This window comes from Hordeum vulgare, chromosome 6H (genome assembly GCF_904849725.1).
Source record: "Hordeum vulgare subsp. vulgare chromosome 6H, MorexV3_pseudomolecules_assembly, whole genome shotgun sequence".
In the NCBI taxonomy this organism is placed as follows: domain Eukaryota; kingdom Viridiplantae; phylum Streptophyta; class Magnoliopsida; order Poales; family Poaceae; genus Hordeum; species Hordeum vulgare.
Genome location: NC_058523.1, coordinates 12133257 through 12139256, shown reverse-complemented (window position 1 = coordinate 12139256; position 6000 = coordinate 12133257).

Sequence of the window (6000 nt, the reverse complement as noted above, 5' to 3'; positions counted from 1 at the left end):
GGTAATCGAACTTGCCGACGACCGGGGCGCTTGGGCGTGAGAAGTAGGCGGTGAGCGATCCCGGGGTGAAGACGGTGAAGAAACCGGCCAAGGAGAGAGGTAGGAGGTGTGAATCTGCGGGCAACATGCGGCGAGCATCGATGACGGCACACCATGGCTTGCAGACGCAGCGGGAGACGGCGAGGTCGTGCGGTCCAAGCCGGTGGAGGATATCCGCCATCACGTCGTCCGGTACCATGTGCACCGGCCTGCCGGTGCTGATCGTCTCCATCGATGCGCTTGGTGGCAACTCAGGAAAAGATGTGTACCTTGTCTACTCTCTGGTCCGGGGTCAAGAAAGGATGTGAGGTGCATATTTATAGATATCAACAGTACATGGAGCGTGTAGTCCGACTCGGTTTGACAGTCCGTGTAGCTATCAGACAGGAAGTCAGGTTATATTTTTGCCTCCGTGTTTGAGATGGATTTGGATTGGACGTGTTTGAGTCACGTCAGAGCCTAGCTAGATAGGTGCTGCAGGACCGCTCTTCTTTGCCGCCGATTCATTGCACGCCGGACCTCTGACTAAGACTAACACAACACACGCAAATTAAACCAGATGAAAAAAGGGTTCTATTTTTTTCTCTCGAGCGCTGCCCTCTCTCACTCTGCTCCTCCTTCCTTAGATCCATTAGGCGACCTTGAGCTCTACCGTCAATAACAACGATGACAACCATGGAGGCCAGACGGGATCTGGTGGCCTGAGAACGGTGGGACAGTCCTCGGCCATCAGATCCAGTGGAAGCTCATTTTTGGGCCGCAGGAGAGACATTCGGTTGGTCCCTCTTTTGTAATTCCGGTCAGCACGGCAGCCAATGGTGCCATCCTGGTACGAATTTGTTTGATGAGCATAGTCGTGCGTAGCACCCGGGGGCCGTACGCACCCGGGGGCCAACGGCGGTGGTGGCAGGGAACTTTCTCTCTCTCTTCCGCGTCTCAGGGGTGGTGTGGCCCCCCTACACGCGTGGATGCGCGACCGATTTAGCGGAACTGAGCGGTGGACGGTGGTGGTCGGCCTGTCTCGGGCGATGGCGGCCGCGGGCGCACCGGGCAGCCCAGTCACCGGCGGCGGCGTGTGGCTGGCTGGCCTTCTTCGGGCGGCGGCGCAATGTGGTCGACGGAGGCGGCACATCATCTGGTTTTGAATTGGCGACGGACTGGAGGGCCTGGTGGACGGTTCGGCGGCACCTCCGGTCAGATCTGTTATGGCCGGTGCAACCGGCGGTGGTGGTCATCTCCTCCTTCGAAGGTGGTTGGCCTGAGGCTGGATGGTCGAATCTCGAGATCGGTCCTCTAGTCCCAGCTACGAGTCGGGGAGACATAGTTGCCGGTGAAAACCGAGCCGACGGCAAGCGATGGCGGCATTCTGCGTCTTTACCTTGTCCGCTGAACTCGAGAAAATATTAGAATTATTGTACGGTTATTTTGTTTGCTCATGCTTGGCATTGTGCATGTGGTCTCTCTACTTATATTTGTAAAGAGCATTCAGATTTTTGCTTGACTTGTATCAATAACTCGCTACTTTAGTCTTTGCGGTGTCATGACTAGCTTGTTACCCGTAATTGTCATATCAGAACTGCATTAGCCTTTGTAGTGTCCTTTCTCACCCACTGTCAAATTATTTATGAAGCCTGCAACTGTTGTACAATATAGCATTATCTATAATTTAGTAAGGGGGGGGGGGGGGGGATACCTGTAGAGATCTGACTTGAAACTACTCCTCCATCCTAAAATAAGTGTCTCAAATTTATATAAATTTAGTACAAAGGTGTATTAAAATTACAACACTTATTCTCATACGAAGAGAGTATATGATAATTTTAAATATACTCCCTCCGTTCCTAAATATAAGTCTTTTTATAGGTTTCACTAATAGACTACATACGGATGTATATAGACATATTTTAGTATAGATTAACTAATTTTGTTCCGTATGTAGTCACTTAGCGAAATCTCTTAAAAGACTTATATTTAGAAACGGAGGGAGTCATCAGCGCAAGCAATAATAAATTCTCATAAATATGTATGATATTTTTATTAAAAGAAAAACAAGCTTTGCACGATGTTACGATGATAGAGTAATAAAAGCGTCAGACTCCTAAATAAAGGCCATTATCATAATGGGTAATGTTGAAGCGATGTTCGTTTGCATTGAGAGTTTGCACATCCAAAAGTCAAAAGCCCATGACAACCTTTGTTTTCCTTTATGAAGGGCCAAACATTTGTTCTTCATGTTTTACTTTTACTTTTACTTTTATGCAAGAGTCGATTTTTTCTCCAATTCCAATCTTAAATATTCTCCACATGGCAAGCATTATATGGTGGTGAAAGATACAAACACATATATTCAGTTGAGTATATATGTGACCATGAGTTATTATTGTTGACATTTATCCATGTGATAAATATGGTGGGTGGTAACGAATTAAAACCCTATTATTCTCTGTGTATGATGGAAATGGTTTGTTGTAAATGTATGCTTTGAGTGCCACCAATCATGAAATCCTGTATGATAATTGAGTATGTGAAGCATACTAAACAAAAGATCTTACATAGACCCTTATGAAAATTATGATGAATTGCAATTGCTTGGGTTTATTATTTTCAAAAGAGTTTATTATTTATACTTTACCTTGTGGGTAGATTCTTACTTGGTCATGAGAAGTTCTAAGATTGATAATTGCTCTTATAATAATGATTATAAGCCAAATGATGTTATGTTCATATTTTGTTTTATCAACACCTCTCTCTCTAAACATGTGGTCATTGTTATCGAGTTTGATATTCGCTTGAGGGCAAGCGGATTCTAAGCTTGGGGGAGTTGATACGTCCATTTTGCATCTCATTTTTCTACTTATATTTTTATTTTTGAAGTTATATTCACTTTATGATGCATTTCTAATATTTTTCACTCTTAAAACAGAAGATACAACAAAAGAGGGAGATTACGGGCACCTGGAATCCTGACCTGAAAAGGCCTACAACAAGGATAGCTATTATCTAGATCTCCAAATGATCTTTAGATTTATGGAGAATTATTTTGAAATATATAAAACAATACTGGAAGAAAGAAGTACCAGAGAAGACCCTCAGTGGGGCCACTAGCAAGGGGGCGCCTGTTGGAATTATGCCCTAGAGGCAATAATAAATATAGTTATTATTATAATTCCTGTATCAAGATAATCGTTTATTATCCATGCTATAATTGTATTGAATGAAGACTCATTTACATGTGTGGATACATAGACAAAACACTGTCCCTAGCAAGCCTCTAGTTGGCTAGCCAGTTGATCAAAGATAGTCAGTGTCTTCTGATTATAAACAAGGTGTTGTTGCTTGATAACTGGATCACGTCATTAGGAGAATCACGTGATGGACTAGACCCAAACTAATAGACGTAGCATGTTGATCGTGTCATTTTGTTGCTACTGTTTTCTGCGTGTCAAGTATTTGTTCCTATGACCATGAGATCATATAACTCACTGACACCGGAGGAATACTTTGTGTGTATAAAACGTCGCAACGTAACTGGGTGACTATAAAGATGCTCTACAGGTATCTCCGAAGGTGTTAGTTGAGTTAGTATGGATCAAGATTGGGATTTGTCACTCCGTGTGATGGAGAGGTATCTCGAGGCCCACTCAGTAATACAACATCACACACAAGCCTTGCAAGCAATGTGACTTAGTGTAAGTTGCGGGATCTTGTATTACGGAACGAGTAAAGAGACTTGCCGGTAAACGAGGTTGAAATAGGTATGCGGATACTGACGATCGAATCTCGGGCAAGTAAACATACCGAAGGACAAAGGGAATGACATACGGGATTATATGAATCCTTGGCACTGAGGTTCAAACGATAAGATCTTCGTAGAATATGTAGGATCCAATATGGGCATCCAGGTCCCGCTGTTGGATATTGACCGAGGAGTCTCTCGGGTCATGTCTACATAGTTCTCGAACCCGCAGGGTCTGCACACTTAAGGTTCGACGTTGTTTTATGCGTATTTGAGTTATATGGTTGGTTACCGAATGTTGTTCGGAGTCCCGGATGAGATCACGGACGTCACGAGGGTTTCCGAAATGGTCCGGAAACGAAAATTGATATATAGGATGACCTCATTTGATTACCGGAAGGTTTTCGGAGTTACCGAGAATGTACCGGGAATGACGAATGCGTTCCGGGAGTTCACGGAGGGGGGGGGGGGGGGGGCAACCCACCCCGGGTAAGGCCATAGGCCTTGAGGGTGGCACACCAGCCCTTAGTGGGCTGGTGGGACAGCCCAAAAGGGCCCTATGCGCCTAGGAAAGAAAATCAAAGAGAAAAGAAAAAAAAGAAGGTGGGAAGGGAAGGAAGGACTCCCACCCACCAAACCAAGTCCAACTCGGTTTTGGGGGGGGGGGAGCCTTCCCCCTTGGACTCGACCGACCCCCTTGGGGCTCCTTGAGACCCAAGGCAAGGTCCCCTCCCTCCCACCTATATATACGGAGGTTTTAGGGCTGATTTGAGACGACTTTTCCACGGCAGCCCGACCACATACCTCCACGGTTTTTCCTCTAGATCGCGTTTCTGCGGAGCTCGGGCGGAGCCCTGCTGAGACAAGGTCATCACCAACCTCCGGAGCACCGTCACGCTGCCGGAGAACTCTTCTACCTCTCCGTCTCTCTTGCTGGATCAAGAAGGCCGAGATCATCGTCGAGCTGTACGTGTGCTGAACGCGGAGGTGCCGTCCATTCGGTACTAGATCGTGGGACTGATCGCGGGATTGTTCGCGGGGCGGATCGAGGGACGTCAGGACGTTCCACTACATCAACCGCGTTCACTAACGCTTCTGCTGTACGATCTACAAGGGTACATAGATCACTCATCCCCTCTCGTAGATGGACATCACCATGATAGGTCTTCGTGCGCGTAGGAAATTTTTTGTTTCCCATGCGACGTTCCCCAACAGTGGCATCATGAGCTAGGTTCCTGCGTAGATGTCTTCTCGAGTAGAACACAAAAGTTTTTGTGGGCGGTGATGTGCGTTTTGCTGCCCTCCTTAGTCTTTTCTTGATTCCGCGGTATTGTTGGATTGAAGCGGCTTGGACCGACATTACTCGTACGCTTACGAGAGACTGGTTTCATCGCTACGAGTAACCCCGTTGCTCAAAGATGACTGACAAGTGTCGGTTTCTCCAACTTTAGTTGAATCGGATTTGACCGAGGAGGTCCTTGGATGAGGTTAAATAGCAACTCATATATCTCCGTTGTGGTGTTTGCATATGTAAGATGCGATCCTACTAGATACCCATGTTCACCACGTAAAACATCCAACAACAAAATTAGAGGACGTCTAACTTGTTTTTGCAGGGTATGCTTGTGATGTGATATGGCCAACGATGTGATGTGATATATTGGATGTATGAGATGATCATGTTGTAATAGAAAATATCGACTTGCACGTCGATGGTACGGCAACCGGCAGGAGCCATAGGGTTGTCTTTATACTAACGTTTGTGCTTGCAGATGCGTTTACTATTTTACTAGGATGTAGCTTTAGTAGTAATAGCATGAGTAGCACGACAACCCCGATGGCAACACGTTGATGGAGATCATGGTGTGGCGCCGGTGACAAGAAGATCGTGCCGGTGCTTTGGTGATGGAGATCAAGAAGCACGTGATGATGGCCATATCATGTCACTTATGAATTGCATGTGATGTTAATCCTTTTATGCACCTTATTTTGCTTAGAACGACGGTAGCATTATGAGGTGATCTCTCACTAAAATTTCAAGACGAAATTGTGTTCTCCCCGACTGTGCACCGTTGCTACAGTTCGTCGTTTCGAGGCACCACGTGATGATCGGGTGTGATAGACTCAACGTTCACATACAACGGGTGCAAAACAGTTGCGCACGCGGAACACTCGGGTTAAGCTTGACGAGCCTAGCATGTGCAGACATGGCCTCGGAACACATG